This window comes from Lithobates pipiens, unplaced genomic scaffold (assembly GCF_037356315.1).
Source record: "Lithobates pipiens isolate NorthernLeopardFrog02 unplaced genomic scaffold, aLitPip1_a1.2 Scaffold_11, whole genome shotgun sequence".
NCBI classification, from domain to species: Eukaryota; Metazoa; Chordata; class Amphibia; order Anura; family Ranidae; genus Lithobates; species Lithobates pipiens.
Window position 1 is genome coordinate 23714357 of NW_027507696.1, and position 20800 is coordinate 23735156.

Sequence of the window (20800 nt, forward strand, 5' to 3'; positions counted from 1 at the left end):
AATAGCAGTGACATGCATATGTAAATAGCTGAGGCCAACGTCATTGATATGTAAATAAGGCAGCATTCATATGTATATCATGCCCCCTGCAGTGAGGAGATGATGTGCTGTAACCTACAGCAACCAGCGAGCAGTGTTACTGTACAGTAATCTCTAGCAGCCAATCAACAAGCAGAAATCATGTACTGTAACCTTTAGCAACTAATCAGTGAACCTTAAGGAGTGCTATAACCTCTAGCAACCAGTCAGTAAGCAGTAATGATATGCTGTAACCTCTGGCAACCAATCGCAATCGCTGCCTGATCTGATACAGTAAACTGATTTTAAGTCTACAGAAATGGAAAACTGCGCCAACCCTATACTAAAATAAATAACAAAAAATAGTGACAAAATATATAAGTAATTATCATTAAATGATTATAACGATAAAAAAAACACCTTAAGTGCATAAAAAACACAGCAATACATAAAGTAAAAATATCATAAACAAAAGTCCAATCATGGAAAGTTCATAAGTGAGTCCGGATAAACGTTTGTGACACCACAGTGATTCAACACGATCCAAAAAGCGCATAAAGTGCCCGTCACCGTATATTCAATGCGCTTACCAGAAAGTAAACAAATTAGGGCGTTTGTATATATTCGATGGGTCCCATCAAAAGATATCCTCCTTTTTAGTGGGTCAGCTCTCCATCTCCTAATAGTACCTTCCAGATACTAATATACTTCGTGGTCCCAATAAGGAGCTCTCACTCCGTGCACTTATTTGTTCACAAACAGCTCCTCCCAGTAGGCGGCGGTGGGGGACCTGTGGAGCCGCGCAGTTTTTTTTTCGGAGGTGCTCCACAGCGCTGTCAAGCGTTTGAAGACAATATTTTTGTAATGGAGACTCCAAGAAAATGTCGCCTGGAGCGAGGACAGAAATTCGCGTCCCCTAGTGCTCAGAATTTCTGTCCTCGCTCCAGGCGACATTTTCTTGGAGTCTCCATTACAAAAATATTGTCTTCAAACGCTTGACAGCGCTGTGGAGCACCTCCGAAAAAAAAACTGCGCGGCTCCACAGGTCCCCCACCGCCGCCTACTGGGAGGAGCTGTTTGTGAACAAATAAGTGCACGGAGTGAGAGCTCCTTATTGGGACCACGAAGTATATTAGTATCTGGAAGGTACTATTAGGAGATGGAGAGCTGACCCACTAAAAAGGAGGATATCTTTTGATGGGACCCATCGAATATATACAAACGCCCTAATTTGTTTACTTTCTGGTAAGCGCATTGAATATACGGTGACGGGCACTTTATGCGCTTTTTGGATCGTGTTGAATCACTGTGGTGTCACAAACGTTTATCCGGACTCACTTATGAACTTTCCATGATTGGACTTTTGTTTATGATATTTTTACTTTATGTATTGCTGTGTTTTTTATGCACTTAAGGTGTTTTTTTTATCGTTATAATCATTTAATGATAATTACTTATATATTTTGTCACTATTTTTTGTTATTTATTTTAGTATAGGGTTGGCGCAGTTTTCCATTTCTGTATATCTGTTTGGTGTTATATCACATCTATTGCTGCTGCCTGTTTCACATATAGTTTATTTGTTTTCACGTTTTTTCCTAGCGTGGCATAATTTTTTCCATTTTGATTTTAAGTCTAGTTGCTATTTATTGTATGTCTCAGAGAAGGTGGAGAGCGAAATTGCATGGGGGGAGGGGGGCCCTAAGAAAATTTTTGCCCAGGGCCCAATCAATATTAAAGACGGCCCTGCCCTTGTAACATTGAACTACTCTGGGGAAGTGATCAGAATTTTTTTTTTTTTATTTAGACATTATGCTTGCTTATAGCAATTCATTTCTTTGCTATAAGCAAGCGTTTTACTGAATGAAATCAATTCATTCAGTTTGTTATGTTGTGATTAGCTGTTATTGGCCACAGCTGGTCACATGGCACAGCTGGCCTAGTCTGTGCAAATTGATCTCTGTGACCAATCACATCTAGGAACACAATTGTACACAATGGATTGCTTGAAAGAAGCTATTCATTGTTTACAACTGTAATGTGACCTTCTGTGATTGGTTACATTGATTAGTCATCATCAGTTGTGTCTGGTAGACACAGCCAGTGACAGATTGCACCACAGTGTGGCCCCGTGACCACTACGCCCCGTAGTGGTGATCAACCACTACAAAGATGGACGAAAATCCTTCAGAAGGAGGAAGCTCGACAATGAAGTCTATTGCGATCCTATCCCATGGTCTTTCAGGAATGGGCAGCGGTCTTAACAATCCCCAAGCCTTGTACTGCTCTTGCTTTTGAGGCAGGTCGAGCAGGTATTAACGTATTTCCTGCAATCCTTTGCTAGGTTGGGCCACCAAAAATGTCTCTGAACTAAGTCCCTAGTCCTGTATCCCCCAAAATGACCTGCCAAAGGATAGTCATGGCAGACCTGTAAGATGGTAGTGCGATACAAAGTTAGGCGATACAAAGATTTTATTTCACTGCCGGTAAAGTCCATCTTTTTCTTGAAGGTTCATGCCCAGAGGCAGGGAAGCTCTCAGGGATGCCTGATGGATCTGTGATATTAAATCAGATTGAGTTAACAGAAAATTTCCAGGTCGCAGGATAGTATCTGGTTGGGATAAAACTTCAGTTTCCGTGAACATGCGAGATAAAGGGTTTACCATTCTTGTATTCTGGCCAGTAAGTGATATTGGAAATTAAAGCATGAAAAAAAAAGAGCCCATCTTGCATCTGGGTCTGAGGCGTTTAGCAGTTATTTATTGCCAAAAGTTCTCAGTCTCCCACACCGTAATTTTTTTCTGTTAGACCTAGTTTCTTTGAAAAGAAAGCCACGGGTGCATTAAAGACTTGGTCCTTGGCGCTGGGACAGGATGGCCCCATACAGCATTTTCTGAAGCATTCACCTCTAGGACATATGATAGAACAGGATCAGGGTGTTTCAGTATTGGAGCAGAGGTAAATAATCATTTTAGCTTGTCAAATGCAACTTGAGCTGCTTCAGTCCATTAGAAACGGCTTTGTTTCTTTGTGAGTTGTTTAATGGGTGTTATGATACCGGAGACATTTTTAATACATTTTCAGTAAAAATTGGAAAACACAATAAAACATTGTACCCCTTTCTTGTATGTCAGGGGTGGCCAAGACATTATAGCTGAGACCTTCTGAGGATCCATTGCCATGCCCCCAGTTGATATTACCAGGCCCAGAAAGTGAATGGTCTGATATTCAAATTCACATTTCTCGGCCCTTGCATAAAGTCCATTCTGTCTCAGTCTGAGGAGAACCTGCTTCACATGGCCACAATGTAATTCCAGGGAAACTGAGAATATCAGAATGTCGTCCAATCATGAACAAGTCTAGGAAGTCTCTGACAATGTTATTAACGATATGTTGAAAAGTGGCTGGTGTTTTGCAAAGTCCAAATGGCATAATGAGATACTCGAAGTGACCAAAACATGTCTGGAAGGCTGTGTTCCACTCATCCCCTGATCAAGTTGTAGGCACCTCATAGATCTAATTTTGTAAATATTTTTGCAGAACGTAGTCTCTAGAACAACTCTGGAATCAGAGGGAGAGGATAGCAATTCTTGGCAGTAATTTCATTCAAATCCCTGTAATCCATGCATGGGCGGAGGGAGTGGTCTTTTTTCTCAACAAAAAATGTTCCTGCACCAGCTGGAGAAGAGGAGTGCCGGATGAATCAATTGCTGAGATTCTCGTTGACGTATTGCTTAAGGACCAGGAGTTCAGGCTCTGAAAGCGGGAAAATCTTTCCAAATGGAATTTCTGCCCCTGGTAACAGTTCAATTGGGCAGTCATCGGCCAGGTGAGAGGGAAGAGTATCTGCTTTTTAGTTGTCAAATACATCCAGGAAGTCATGGTATATGGATGGGACAAGTTCTTGGGATTCGGGTACGGGTTTTAAGCAACCAATGACTGGAGCCACATGTGTGAGACATTGAGACAATTCTGGAGACAATAGGAAGACTGGAAGGTCACCTTGCCGGTAATCCAATTAATTTGGGGGTTGTGGTCTTACAACCATGGCATCCCCAGGATGATTGGAAATAATAGTGAGGAAATTACATCCAAGCACAACAGTTCTTGGTGGTCTGGCAAGATGTCAGCAGACAGAGGTTGAGTCTCATGAGTGATTGAGTGATAGATCCAGATTTGATATTTGACCCATCAGCAAGCTGTATGGAAAGTCTCTGTTGCTTGGGTTGCAGTGGAATATTGGGTTGCTGGGTGAAGGCATGGTCAATGAAGCAGCTGCAAGCACCAGACTCAATTATAGCCTGAACCCGGAGTGCCCCTTCTGGAAGCTGCAGTGAGACGGTAACAGCAATGTGAGCAGATCTTGTTATAGTTAATGCACAAGGATAGTGAAGAGGAGAGTCAAACTTACGGGTCTTGTTAGGGCACATGCTTGCATAGTGGCAGCTCCTCCACAGTACAGACAAGGGTTATTCTGGCAGCGATGTTGCTTTTCCTCTGGTGACAATGGTGAGCAAAGCAGGCCTATCTGCATTGGCTTTCCGGTACCGCAGTAGTGGCAGAAGGTAGTGGAAGAGCAGGGATAGGTGGGCTGTGGATACTTTAGGCAACATCCACATGGGACAGAACTGGCTTGTTCTCTCAGATCTTCACTCCCGTAGACGACAGTCGATCTGGATGGATAGTTGAATAAGGTTTTCCAAAGAGCTGGGAATCCTAACTCGAGCCAGCTCATCTTTATATGCTTCTGAAAGTCCTAGGCGAAACTGGTAGCAGAGAGTGGCATCATTCCATTGTGTATCGGAACACTTAAAGTCTTTTATATAGTCCTCTACTGGCCTCCGACCCTGCTGGAGGGCATGAAGGCTGGCCTCAGCCATTGTAGTACACTTAGGGTCATCATATAGTTTGGCCATTTCATTCAGGAAAGAGTCCATAGTGTTCAGAAGGTTTGGGGTTCTCCCTGAAGCAGCGAAATCATGAACCCCACTTTAGTGCTTTCCAATGAGAAGGTGTGAGGTTGCAGCAAGAAGTATAAGGCCTCATACACACGGACATTTTAAAAAACGGGCTGTAAAGCTAGTACAGACGCCAGAAAAAAAGCAGCGTTAAAAACACGATTTTTTTCCATGTTAAGCCTCGCTAGCTTTCAGCCGCGTTTCTCTGTCTCTATTCAAAAATCAATAGTTCCCTATGGGAGTCCATTGATTTGAATAGAAGTTGCACCAGAAGTCAGATCAAGATGATCCGACTTGCGGTGCGACTTGTATGCTGGGGATATTGAGGGTGGAACCCCGTGAAAATGTAAAAAAAAAATTGTGTGAGTTTCCCTTCAAGACGATACCAGACCATTCGGTCTGGTATGGATCTTAAGGGGAACCCCCACATCAAAACAAATGGCGTCCCCCCAAGATCCATACCAGATCCTTATCCGAGCATGCAGCCTGGTAGGTCCGGAAAGGGGGGGGTGAGCAAGCGCTCCCCCCTCCAGGACCATACCAAGCCACATGCCTTCAACATGGGGGGGTTGGTGCCAATGGTTGGTGCCATTGATTTTGAATAGAGACAGAAATGGCAGACGAGACTTAACACAGTGTTAAGCCTCATTAATTCGCCTTTAACACCTTTTGCCGACATCTTTTACAGCTCTAGCACTGGAGCCTCAGAACGCGCTGGTCCATGTTTTGTTTTTTGGAGCTTAAAAACTACCATGCCTGTTACAGCTCAAAAACGCCATGGTGGGTATGAGCCCATTGAATAAAATGGAATGGCGTTCTTGTGTATGAGGCCTAACTGGCAGGCATTTCTGAAGGCACGGAACTTGCTGCGATCCCCTGAGAACCTCTCAGGAGTAGGAGCTCTGGGTTCCGGGGGTGGAACCACTACTGTTGGTGCTAATGCAGTGGGTCCTGGAACAGAGGGCATGGGTGCTGTGGCTGTCTGATGCACAGAAGTGGTTGGAGATAAAGACTCCACTTTTCGCTCATCTTGTAGGCCCTGGACCGCCTGGGTGAGGGCCGTAATCTACTGGCACAGTGCTTCCAAAGGTGAGGCCCCCCTTTCGGCTCCATGTGGCCAGATTGTAGTGTCACTTACCTAACAGTGGAGCCCGAGATGATGAGGGTGGCCTCTTGCATGGTTCCTGTCCAAGCACCCCTGGTGGTGGAGACAGGGACTGCTGGGGCAACGGAAGGGTGCAGATGCCCAAGCAGTAGGCTGGAGCTTGGAGACACAGGAACTCCTGTCGGGAAGACGTGGAAGCAGGTCACCAGACTTGTTCAGCGGGAGCCAGGTAGGTAATTACAGATTCAGGAACAACTGCAGAGTCAGGAACAGGCAGAGGTTGGCATTGGCAACAGGCTGGCAGCGGGGTACACAATCAAAAGGCAGAGCCATCGTCATAAGTCAAAGCCGAGGTCAGTATTATAAGCAGAGGCAGATAAACAGGCAGGGAGGATCCAAGAGAGTAGTCAGAGGAAGCCGGCTTTTCAGGAACAATGTCAGCAGGTAGAAGCAGTAGTCAGGAACACAGGAACAAGGTGAAGACAATCCAGCACTGACACTAAGCAGACTCTCTGTTTAAATAGGGAGCCGTGCGCCAGGATTCGTGGATGCGTGCGCGTGCTAACCCGCACTCGCGTTTAAGGATGTACCATTGCACATGCCTGCTCCGAACCTTATTCGTCTCTGTCTATGGTTCTGCGCATGCACATTGGCATTGGAGGAACGGGAAATGGCTGCTGCTGCATGGAAACGAGCACTTGCTGTGTGAGTTCTCTGACAGTAATTCTTTTGTAAATGTAAATTTTTGCACAAGTTTGGAAAATGTAGGAATGAAAATGAAAATGTATTTTTTTTGCACAAAGTTATCAATTAATAAGATATTTCATATATACAAATAATAAGATATATAACAAACAGCATATACATTACACTTAGAAATACACTAGAAAATACATTCTTCTACTCCTCTCGAGTATTGCGATACCACATGCTGTAGCAGGGGGACCTCGTGCTACTCGGAAGGATGGTGGTTTTTAGATTCTGAGAAAAGTGAGCACACTGATTATTCAGGTTTATGTTGGCTTCATAATAGAGCCAGAGTTAGAGCTCAGTGTCCGACCCTCCTGAGGGGAGCCGTGTGAGATGCTGCTGTGCATCAAGGTCAGGTTGGGAGATAGGAAGGCTTAAGCATGTGAGGAAATCCATGTGGGATGGGGGCATTCAGGAGGCTGTTCAGAGAGTTCAGGAGGGACAAATGCAGCTAGGGAGCTCCAAGAAAAGACACAAAGCTAAAGTTCAGTGTCTGCGCATACCACTGGGATGTTTGATGGTCAGAAAGACCAAAAGGTGTTTGAAGGCCAGGAAGACCCTGCAAATGTACTCAGAGCAGTAAGCAAGAGGCTGAATGTTATGTCTTTTCAGTGATGGTGAGAACCCCCTGCATGGGAAGAGCTATCTGTATGAACTTCGACTTGCTTTTAAATAAAAGTGGGTTTCCATGCCCATAGTTGCCAACATTGTAAAAAAAAAAAATGCGGGACACTTTTTTGGTAGTAGGCGGAGTTGTGTTATAATTAGGAGGGGGGACATGCGCTTATAGGTGTGGCATAGGAAAAGGATAAAATGCGGGCGCGGCAAAATGTGGGTGTGGTTTACGTAAAATAGTGGGCGTGGCTTACATGGGGCGTGGCTTAAGGGGTGTGGTTAGTCTCTGAGATGAATGCGGGATGGAAAGGGAAAAGGGGGGGGGGTGGAGGGATGGAGGGACAGCAGCCCCCCGATCCTACACCACAATAGCAATGTGTTTTCCAGAGTTTGACAATCAGCAGACAAAGATACTCCAAATACCTGGTGTTAGCGCTTCAATCATCCCGGCGCCATGATTGTTATGGTTTCAGGATGATTGAAGCACATTATTTCTATTATTACATTGTAATATGAAATTAAATCATTCAACTCACCATAATGCCGAATCAGTGGGAGCCATGAGCACGTCACTAGCTGCGTTGCCTGCCACCAGATGCCATCAGGTGCCCCATCAGAGCAGCCTTCCTCACATCTGGTGTCCATCAGAGCAGCGTTCCTCACATCTGGTGTCCATCAGAACAGCCTTCCTCACATCTGGTGTCCATCAGCGGAGCCCCTCCTAACATCTGGTGCCCCTCTAACATCCAGACTCTGACTGCGCCCCTCTGATATCCAGACTCTGACTGCGCCCCTCTGATATCCAGACTCTGACTGCACCCCTCTGACATCCAGACTCTGATTGCACCCCCTGACATCCAGACTCACTGGCGCCCCCTCTGACATCCAGACTCACTGGCGCCCCCTCTGACATGCCATCCACAGACTGGCCCCCTCTGACATCCCATCCACAGACTGGCCCCCTCTGACATCCCATCCACAGACTGGCCCCCTCTGACATCCCATCCACAGACTGGCCCCCTCTGACATTCCATCTACAGACTGGCCCCCTCTGACATGACATCCCATCCACAGACTGGCCCCCTCTGACATGACATCCCATCTACAGACTGGCCCCCTCTGACATGACATCCCATCCACAGACTGGCCCCCTCTGACATCCCATCCACAGAATGGCCTCTTCTGACACCCCATCCACAGACTGGCCCCCTCTGACATCCCATCCACAGACTTGCCCCCTCTGACACGACATCCCATCCACAGACTGGCCCCCTCTGACATGACATCCCATCCACAGACTGGCCCCCTCTGACATCCCATGCACAGACTGGCCCCCTCTGACATCCCATCTACAGACTGGCCCCCTCTAACATCCCATCCATAGACTGGCCCCCGACATCCCGTCGTTCATGTTGCCACGCGGAGACTAACTTTGAACTGTGGCGCCCCCCACTGCACTTTACACACACACACTGGCAGTGGGGGTGGGCGGCGCCACAGCAGGGGCGTACCTAGAGCATTTGGCACCCGGGGCGGATCCTATATCTGGCACCCCCCCCCACCATAAAATGTAAAAACACCCACCGTGTCCCCTGCATCCTTCAATATCTTTTTGTCACTACTGTGTACCCCCCCTCTCCACAACTGCACCTCTGGACCCCTTTAAATTACACAGCCCCCTGCACCTCTGGACCCCTTTACATTACACAGCAGCCTGCACCTCTGGACCCCTTTACATTACACAGCTCTTGTACTACTGGACCCCTTTACATAACATAGCACCCTGAACCTCCTGACCCCTTTACATTACACAGCGCCCTGCACCTCTGGACCCCTTTACATATCACAGGACCTTGCGCCTAAGGACCTCTTTACATTACACAGCAGCCTGCACCTCTGGACCCCTTTACATTACACAGCTCTTGTACCTCTGGACCCCTTTACATAACATAGCACCCTGAACCTCCTGACCCCTTTACATTACACAGCCCTTGTACCCATGGATCCCTTTACATTACACAGCACCCTGAACCTCTGGACCCCTTTACATTACACAGCCCTTGTACCTCTGGACCCCTTTACATTACACAGCACCCTGCACCTCTGCACCCCTTTACATTACACAGCCCCTCACAGCTCTGAACCCTCTGCATGTTACACAGATCCCCTACAATGCAGACCCCCCTCCCTACCATACAGACCCCCATCTACAGTGTAGACCCCCCTACAGTACAGAATCCTCCCCTACAGTGCAGACCCTCCTACAGTACAGACCCCTCCACCCTATAGCGCAGACCCCCCCCTACAGTGCAGACCCTCCTACAGTACAGACCCACCCCCCTACAGCGCAGACCCCCCTACAGTACAGACTCCCCTACAGTACAGAATCCTCACCTACAGTACAGACCCCCCTACAGTGCAGAATCTTCCCCTACAGTACAGACCCCCCCTACAGTGCAGGACCCCTTCTACAGTGCAGGACCCCCCTACAGTGCAGGAACCCTTCTACAGTGCAGGGCCCCCTACAGTGCAGGACCCCCTACAGTGCAGGACCCCTTCTACAGTGCAGGACCCCTTCTACAGTGCAGACCCCCCTACAGTGCAGGACCCCTTCTACAGTGCAGGACCCCTTCTACAGTGCAGGACCCCCTACAGTGCAGGACCCCTTGTACAGTGCAGGACCCCTTCTACAGTGCAGGACCCCCTACAGTGCAGGACCCCTTCTACAGTGCAGGACCCCCCTACAGTGCAGACCCCCTACAGTGCAGGACCCCTTCTACAGTGCAGGACCCCCCTACAGTGCAGGACCCCCCCTACAGTGCAGGACCCCTTCTACAGTGCAGGACTCCTACAGTGCAGGACCCCTATAGTGCAGGACCCCTTCTACAGTGCAGGACCCCTTCTACAGTGCAGGACCCCCCTACAGTGCAGGACCACTTCTAGAGTGCAGGACCCCCCCTACAGTGCAAACCCCCCCTACAGTGCAGACCCCCTACAGTGCAGGACCCCCTACAGTGCAGGACCCCCCCCTACAGTGCAGGACCCCCCCCTACAATGCAGGACCCACCACAGTAAAGAACCCCCCTACAGTGCAGGACCCCCCCTACAGTGCAGGACCCCCCTACAGTGCAGGACCCCCCCTGCAGACCCCCTACAGTGCAGGACCCCCCTACAGTGCAGGACCCCCCTACAGTGCAGGACCCCCCCTACAGTGCAGACCCCCTACAGTGCAGGACCCCCCTACAGTGCACGACCCACCACAGTAAAGAACCCCTAGTGTACCTGGAGCCCAAGGCAGCGGCATTGCAGGGGGGTGCGAGCAGCACCCGAGTGGAGTGTCACCTGTCGGCTCAGTGATCCGGGGCCCGGCGCAATAATCCCCTTCTCTCTGTAGTCACGTGACTCACATCGCGCCGTTCAGATCAGTCTCGGGCAGCGGCTGTCACTCACAGCCGAGCAGAGTGAAGCCGCCTCCCCCCCTTGTCTACACAGTGCTGTGCATGGAGGAGGGGGAGGCGGCTTCACTCTGCTCGGCTGTGAGGGACAGCCGCTGGCCGAGACCGATCAGAACGGCAGCGCGACGCGACCACAGAGAGAAGGGGAGCCGGGTCCCGGATCACTGAGCAGATGTCACTCCACTCGGGTGCTGCTCGCACCCCCCCCCCCCGCAATGCCGCCCACTGCCAGTGCCTTGGGCTCCTCACGGCGCTGTCTGACACTTCAGTTGCGGAGAGAGGGGAGGGGGGGCGCTGGCCTCACACCCCCCCCAGTGTGTGGCACCCGGGGCGGCACGCCCCCCCACTTAGTACGCCCCTGCGCCACAGGTCCTCTATTGAAGACCAGCTTCTGGTCTTCTTAAAAATCTTGTCTCCGCCGGCCGCGGGCCTCTAGTGGCCGGCGCCGAAAAACGGTAAATTTGAATTTCCCGGGACAAACCGAATTTCACGGGACAAAATTAATTTGGGACAAATGTCCTAATCCCGGAAATGTCCTGGGAAATTCGGGACCATTGGCAACTATGAATGCCCTTAAAACACAGTTATGCTGCGTACACATGATCAGACTATCCGGCGGACTTAGTTTGGCAGGCAAACCGCCGTAAAGTCCGCCAGACTGTCCGACGAGCGGACCTGCGCACGCACGGGACTTTTCCGGCAGACTATGTCCGCCGAACTATCCGTCGTACTTTTGAAATGAACGGACTTGCCCACACACACACGGAGGAAAGTCCTTTCATTTTGAGAGTGGCTCCAGGTAGCCGGGACCAGCGACTGAATCATCGCTGGCCCCGTCACCTGGTATGGACTTAAAGGGGAAGCCCTACACTAAAAAAAACGGTGTGGGGTCCCCCCCCAGGTCCATATCAGACCCTTATCCGAGCACGCAACCCGGCTGGTCAGGAAAGTGGGGGGGGGGAGCGAGCGCCCCCCCCCCTTCTGGGCCGTACCAGGCCGTGTGCCCTCAACATGGGGGGGTGCTTTGGGGAAGGGGGGGCCCCCCAAAGCACTTTGTCCTCATGTTGATGAGGACAAGGGCCTCTTCCCGACAACCCTGGCCTTTGTTGGTGGGGTCTGTGGGTGGGGGGCTTATCGGAATCTGTGACTCTGTGGCTCCCGGATCCTGGCCCCCCACCCTATGTGAATGAGTATGGGGTACAATGTTCCCCTACCCATTCACCTGTGAAAAAAATGTAAAAAAAAACAACACACAAGGGTTAAAAATAGTTTATTGCACAGCTCCGGGGGTCTTCTTCCGTCTTCGTGGTTCTTCACACCGGGTACGGCTCAGGAGGGGGGGTGCTCTCTCGTCCCCATCCCCTTTCCTGACCGCCGGGTTGCGTGCTCGGATAAGGGTCTAATATGGACCTAGGGGGGACCCCCACACCGTTTTTTCGGCATAGGGCTTCCCTTTTAAGTCCATACCAGGTGACGGGGCCAGTGACGCTTTATTCACTGGCCCCGGCTACCTGGAGCCACGCTCAAAATGAACAGGCTTTCCTCCATGAGGGAAAAGTCTGTTCATTTCAAAAGTACGGAGGACTAGCACACACACGGCCGTATTCTCCGCCGGACTGCGAGTCCAGCAGAAATATTTTGGTGCAAAACTACTTTCTTAGTCCGCTGGACTTTTGGGTAAAAAAAGTCTGCCCGAGCCCACACACGGGGGGATTGTCCGGCGGACCCGAGTTTTTTCCACCGGATTGTTTGATCGTGTCTGTACACGGCTTTAGAGAACGGCGCAACCCATTGTAAACGCACCTACCAATTTAATGACCCCAATCTTACAATGCGTGAGACTTTCACAGTCTAGGCATACAGAGTTGCCCAAAATCCAAGGAGCATCTTTAGGCTTTCTAGAGGCATAAATTACACATCTAATTTCCTTACAACCTATCACATGTTGGAGACTTTGGAGCACCAGGACAGTAGAAACACGAAATATTGAACACATTTGGAGAGTAAACATCCTAAGGCCATTTTTAGGAGGCATGGTGAGTCTTTGATGCGGGAAGGTGTACAGGTATGTCCTCCTGCATGCTCCACCTGCCCGTTTATGTACTATGCTGGATGGGAAGCAGTTAAAAGCTATAGTTAAAGTTTATGTGTACTAAACATTTTTTTTTTGTGTAAAATAGTGTAGAGCAGAGTTTTTCAGCTGGGGCACCAAGAAAAGCTGGGGTGCCTCAAATAGTCCCCAGGGGTGCTGCAGCAAAATTACATAAAGCCATGTATAGTCCCATAATAAAGGGGTTCCTCTGTTAACTTCTGAGTACAGAGAGGAGGGAGAAAGCATGTCCCCTACCTCCTCCCAGTTCTCTCCTCCTCTGTGATGTTATCTGTATTCTTGCCCACAAAACTAAAAGCTCTGGAAGCCACTAGCCTGTGTTCTTCCAACCAATAACATCATCAATTGCTATGTATGTATCGGGCACCACACACAGCTTTCAGTTTTTCTGGCAAGAGTATGGATAACAGCATACAGGAGGAGCGAACTGGGAGGTGGTACAGGATGTGCTCTCTCCCTCCTCTCTGTACACAGACTTTAACAGACGAGCCCTTTCATGATCGGACTGTAAAGGGCTTGATTACCTCCACCCAATCTCCTCTCCAGGCTGCTCATGTCCCGACAGCACAAATTGTGGGTGGGGCAGTATTCAAACCCTGCACAGTCTTATCTGAGAGTCCTGTGGTATCTGCTGCATACAAACAGGAGAAAAATGAGCTGAGGGGTGGGGGAGAGCACAACTCGCACCTCTTTCAGGCTCTCTCCTCCTCTCTGCTAATGTCGCTTTCACTTTTGTGCTAGGATAGGGAACTTAAGAGGGTAGGTTTTTGCTAGGGGGGGGGGGGGATTGATGCTAGGAGGGGGATGTTGGAAGGGGAGGGGGGTGTGCTAGCAGGGAGGATTGGGGGCAGGGATTTACAACTTACAGACCACATAACACTGCTTGACAAACTACAGTTTAGGGTTTCACCAAGTACAGTATGGCAACACATGAAATCATGTGTTTTCCTGCACTGCAGAAAAATGCACTACCTTTTGCAGATCCACCAATTGCATGTACGTTTGCGCCCACTAAAACGCATAGTACCACAGTACTATGTATTTTGGTGGAAAACAATTTAAAAATCATGCCAGCACGTTTTTTTCACAAACATACAGCAGTCTATTAAAAAAAAAACGCAAAACCTGGGAACACGCAAAAAATTGCTTGCGCTCAGATGTACCTCCTTGTATGAATGAGCCCACAGACTGATGTGTTCCACGATTGTGTGCAATTCTAATAGGTGCCTTGAATGAAAATAGGTTGACAAATACTGGAGTAGAGGGTTTTTTGAAACTCCTGCCAGGTTATTTATTGTTGTCTGTGTACAAATGGGGAAATTTCACTTCCTGTTCCAGAGATGCAAAAGTTATGCCGCATACACACGACCGGACTGTCTGACAGAAAAGGTCAGACGGTCTTCCCGATAGAGTTCTGACGGCGTTCCGACGGACTCCTGACCAATCGGACCTCCCCACACATGAACGAACCAAAGTCCGTTCGTTTTGAATGTGATGACATACGACGGGACTAGAAAAATGAAGTTCAATAGTCCGTCGGACTAGCATACAGGCTAACGGTTTTCCCGAAAGAAATTGAATCCGTTGGACAGATTTGAAACATGTTCATTTCTAGGTCTGTCTGAATTTTGGAAGAAAAAAGTCCAATGAAGCCCACACATGATCGTAATATCCGACGGAATGATTCCGTCTGACCCTTTCTGCCGGAATGTCCGGTCGTGTGTAGGCGCCATAAGGGAAGATTTACCTTCTCTTTCTGGGGACAACTCTAAGCCCTTGTACACACGGTCGGACATTCCGACAACAAAATCCGTCAGATTTTGTCCAACGGATTTTGTCCGAAACTGGTGTTGCATACACACGGTCGGACAAAGTTGTCGGAAAATCCGATCGTTCGGAACTTGATGATGTAATTTCATTACGACAGGACTACGTTCAGGCTAGTAGCCAATAGCTTTGGTCTCGTAATTTGATCTGAGCATGCGTGGCACTTTGTCCGATCTGAATTCTCTACAAACGATCGGACAAAGTCCGATTGGATCATGTTGTCGGAAAATTTTATAGCCCAGCTCTAAAACTTTGTCGGTCGGATATTCCGATGGAAACAGTCCAATGGAGCCCACACACGGTCGGATTATCTGACAACACGGTCCGATCGGACATTTTCCATCGGAATGTCCGACGGTGTGTACAAGGGCTAACAGAACGGGCAAGGAGGGCATTAATCAGAGAGGCAGCACAGAAACCTATGGTAACCCTGGAGGAACTGCAGAGTTCCACAACAGAGACTGGAGTATTTGTACATAAGATGACAATAAGCCATATGCTCCACAGAGTTGAGCTTTATGGCAGAGTGGCCAGAAGAAAGCCATTATTTTCAGCAAAAAACAAAATGGCACGTTTTGAGTTTTCAGAAAGTCATGTGGGAGACTCCCAAAATGTATGGAGGAAGGTGCTCTGGTCTGATAAGACTAAAATCGAACTTTTTGGCCATCAAAAAAAAGCTATGTCTGTCGCAAATCCAACACATCACATCACTCAAAGAACACCATCCCCACAGTGAAACACGGTGGTGGCAGCATCATGCTGTGGGGAGGTGTTTCAGCAGGCAGGACTGGGAAACTGGTCAGAGTTGAGGGAAAGATGGATGGTGCTAAATACAGGGATATTCTTGAGCAAAACCTATACCACGCTGTGTGTGATTTGAGGCTAGGACAGAGGTTCAACTTTCAGCAGGACAACGATGCCAAGCACACTGCTAAAGCAACATTTGAGGGGTTTAAGGGGAAACGTGCTGGAATGGCCTAGTCAAAGCCCAGACCTCAATCCAATAGAAAATCTGTGGTCAGACTTAAAGATTGCTCTTCACAAGTGTAAGCCATCCAACTTGAAGGAGCTGGAGCAGTTTTGCAAGGAGGAATGGGCAAAAATCCCAGTGGTAAAATGTGACAAGCTCATAGAGACTTATCCAAAGCGAGCTGTGATAGCCGCAAGAGGCTCGACAAAGTATTGACTTTAGGGGGGTAAATAGTTATGCACATTGACTGTGCACTGGTCCTATTTGTTGTTTGCGTCACAATAAAAAAAAAATCTCTTCAAAGTTGTGGGCATATTCTGTAAATTAAATGATACAAATCCTCAAATAAGCCATGTTAATTCCAGGTTGTGAGGCAACAAAGCACCAAAAATGCCAAGGGGGTGAATACTTTTGCAAGGCACTGTATATTGTAATTCATGTACGGTAATGCACAACAAGCCCAACAGGAAGGCAACCCGACCAGGAGCACTCACAGATGTAACAGAATGGAGTAAGTAGCAGAAGGTCACAGGTGACAACAGCGTCTGTCTTGAGGAGGGGAATGGCCAGTCTGTATACAAGTGGGGAGGCTTTCAGGTAGGATGGAGCATTACCTGCACTCTCCCTACTCCTCTGGAATGGGTGACCAGTCCCTACTCTAGCCACAGGCGAAATGTGTGCCAAGCCTGGGAGCCAGGGTCTTAAATATACTCTGTCTGACCCAAGATGACCATTAGAGTCACACAGAACGCCAGCATCAAATTGGAGAGCTGTCCTTGTGACCCAAGAAACCATAGAGGAACTAGGTTCCTCTTCACGTTCTCTCTCATTGCAATGACACTGCAGTTGAGTGCCACCTGCAGTGGAGAAAATAGATTGCACCTGTCAACATGTATACTTATGTTGCACCATGAATGGTAAGCATGGCCTACATACATCATTTTAAAAATTAATCAAACTAAATTTGGATGCTGATGCTCTATTGTTTTTTGATAACCTATGCAAAGCATGCTCTGATTGGATGAGACAAAAGCGTGGCATCACTGTCTGCCTCTCCGTCTCATCCAATCAGAGAATGCTTTACATTCTTTCAGAAGATGTTAACCATTCTCTGAATGTTTCCCCTGCTGGGCGGCTGACCTCCTGTATTCAAAAGGCATTCACAAGGCATCAGGCCGGCCACTCAGGATGGGGCCCTGAAGCAAGTGGAGACCATGTATAATATAGCCAGCCTAGAATTATTCTTTAATATAATAACAACTTCATTGTGATCTTTTTTGATTTTGTACAACTGATCATGATTCATACATAGTAAAAACCATGTATTGGAGTTCATCATTTCACACTGTGGCCTGGCCCTGGTGGGAATCAGAGTGTAGGTCCACATCTGAGAAGAAAATCTTTTTAAGAGACCTCTAAATCTGATAGGTCTGTTTGCGAAGGCTCCTATATTATGAGAGGTATCTGGGACATTTTTGCCCATGTAAGTCCCAGAATATTGGACAGTCTTATCCCAACAGGTCATTTTGCAACCCTGTCACTATCCTAACCTTTAGTGAGGTTGTTCCCACTGAGTTGGACAGAGCCACGAGTCAGTGGTTCACATTGACGTGTACACAGATGACACTCATTTTACAGGTATCAGTTTTCCCCACACCTTGTCCTCTCAAAAGGATTGACTCCCAGAGTGAATGTGTGCAACAACCTTCTGTCCATTAACTGCAGCACACATTCGTGTGGATTTACAATTTTACCAGTATGAGCCGCATAGGCATACATGGACTGTTGTCATCCCAAGTCATATTCTATAGAGTTGTCCTACTTTGGACACTGGTGTTGGTGACATGTCCAGCAAAGAAGCTTGCGGTGTTCTATATCATCCTGACAGTTCTCGGGTGGTTTAGATGTTCAGGTATTTTTGATAGGAGTATTACATCTCTGAGTACACATACCATCATCCTCCACTGACACCTTGGTGCTGGCGTGCACCTAATGATGGGCCCTCTAAGAAGCCCTCTGCACCGTTGTATCATTCAGCACATCCGCCCAATCAGCTCTAGGTAACCAATCTCTAGAGACAATCTGCTCAAACAGCTTCGTATAGACACCAACACTGACCACCATGGTCATTTATTGTAGGGAGAATGGCTTTTCATAGGTCAGTTGGTGTACGGAAACCATATTGGTGCCCTGTAGCTTGCTTTCTTCAGCAAAAAAGGAAAGATAAACAGGCTTGACATGTTGGATATCTATTTACTCGGTGCAACCCCATCTATTAAAATTTAGCAAAAAATGGGTAATATGTTGCATTCTTGTGCATCAAAATTTACTTTTGGTGTATTGTATTAAAAATATAAAATTCTTGATAAACCATTGCACACTGGAGAGACCACTTTTTCTTTTTCATAATTAAGTATACTGTTGCATTCCTAAGCAATCCCATATTTAGATGGGTCCCTTTTTGGCATCTATCTGTATACTCATCTAAGAAGTACTCAGACAAAGGTAACAAATAAGTCACTGCTTCAAGCAGGCCTTTCACATACATGTCACACATATGAGGAGTTGCACACCTTAACAACAGAATTCACATTTCTGGAAACCTTCAACATGCAAGTTGGTTACTGGAGGTACCCCTTGTACTATCGAGACCACAGTGAATATGGCCATATTCTTGTCTTGAACATTGTTTTTGCTATGCATGAAAATTCTGCTTTGCGAATGAGAAGACTTTTTTATTATGAACATCCTGAAATGCTTGCCTATTTTTATACAGCATTTGACAGCAGCAGTCTAGTTCAGTAAGTGACAGTTTGGAGGCAGAATGGTTCATCTCCTGTAATGCTTCAAGAATTTCCATGTGTGGTTAAATTGTTTGCCTGTGTCTATTAAAACTTGAGATTTTCTTTCATTCAGATCCATTCTGTCTAAGAGCCCAATCTGCTGAAGAACATCCATCTGTTCAGACCATAATTTTCAAATGCGAATTCTAAATTTAAACATTGAGAAGAGATACAGGACCAGATACATATTGCCAGTTGATTTCCTGCCTTGTTTTCCCTTTTTATTTTATTTTCTTTTTACTTTTGATTAAAATAAGATATTTCTTTCTAAGTTATCTTTTTCTTTATTTTTAAATGCATACATGCAGGGAAGATAAAAGACAGATAGATGTATGTCATAATGCATATAATAACAAAATGATCAGGTATATATAAATTCATACAATGTAAGTAAGGGTTTCCTTATAATTTAGGGCCAATTCTAAAACAAATATATATGTGTTAAAATGATTGCATATATAACAAAGCAGTTTTGTCATAATGCATATAATAACAAAATTATCAGGTATGTATCAATTCATACAATGTAAGTAAGGGTTTCCTGATAATTTAAGGCAGATTCTAAAACAAATATATATATAAGTCTTAAAATTATTGCATATATAACCAAGCAGTTTAAGAAGTTAAGGACTACATAACCAAATAGAAGTATGCATACCTTGTTTTGGTTGCTACATGTGTATTATTCACAACTATAATACAATAATAAAAAAAATGTATTGCTGTGTTATTGAACAACTACAGTATATGGTAATATTGTCAATCCAGTTGGCACCTCTTTTCTTTAGGACTTTTGGACTTTAGGACTTCAGTTTTGATAAAGTCCAATTATCCCCATTGATCTTTCATTGTGTTGTTTGGTTAATCCTCAGGGTTGCCGGAAATGTAGGAGAACCCATTATTTGCCAGCAGCTCCTCAGGGGTGAATGCTACAGGTATGAATGGGCCAGTAGAACACACGACCAAAGGCAGCTTGTTCCTGTATATGTATTGTGCCACTAATATTTCCCTGTCTTTAGCAAAAATACAAGCCATATAAGCTTATTTACACATTGATCAAAATGTTCTAAGACAGGTTAGGATCAATAAAACAGGAAAAAAATTTGTAAAACAGAAACTATCCCAAAAGAAAAGTCATGGAAATGTATTCCATCCATCCTTTTTTGCCATAGCCTTTAGTCTCCTGAAGGAGGTATTGTAGGCATTCTTGCGTGAGTCTTTTTCTCATCCCATTTGGGAAATCAAGGATTGCGTACATAATGTGCCTAAGGCTGAGTGACTTCTGAGGCACTGCAGGCATAATAAATGTTTTCTGAAATCTGAATGTTAGATAGATAGATAGATAGATAGATAGATAGATAGATAGATAGATAGATAGATAGATAGATAGATTTATATTTTTTTCATTCATTTCATTTCACTTTTAGTGAGTAGGAGGATTTCCCCGTCAACATGGTATATGTGAATGGTGGAATCAGGTCATTATTTTTCCTTACAATAATCCTTGAACCCGCTGGTTGAATGAAAAAAATAATGACTAAAGTAGCCTGCCTTACACTTCATACAGTCAAATCACTAGGCTGAGTTAGTTGGAGTAGCTTTTGTTTAATCTCACCATCACTTTTTCACCATAACACTCAGTTTAGGTAGGTGTGGAATTATTAAAAAACATAGGTATTTGCCTATGAAACTATTTATCTTTTTGTTAATAGGAATTTTATCTCATAAATCATTATATTATTCACCATTAGTTAGCGTTGCTATTTTTCTCTGCTCTTCTTAATAGATGCTCCAATGAACCTTACATTTATAACCTGCTAGCATTAAGCACTATCCTTAGACGTTATATCCCATGCAAGAAGCTTTGTGACTTACATGTACAATACTAAAATAAATAAATAAAAAAAAAATGTTAATTTATTGTGACAAAATGATTTTTGATAGAAATTAAAATTCAACTTGTGCTAAGGAAAATGCTCAGTGTGTTATGGTTATAATAAATGTGTTCACATTTCACAAGCACCAAAGGTGAGGTTGCTCTAGCGTGCATAAGATAACAAATATGCGTGCTAGGTAAAAAGAAATTACTCACCATGCTCTGATAGCAGTGGAAGGATTTACAGCTCAGTGAAGCAAATGTCCTGCGACA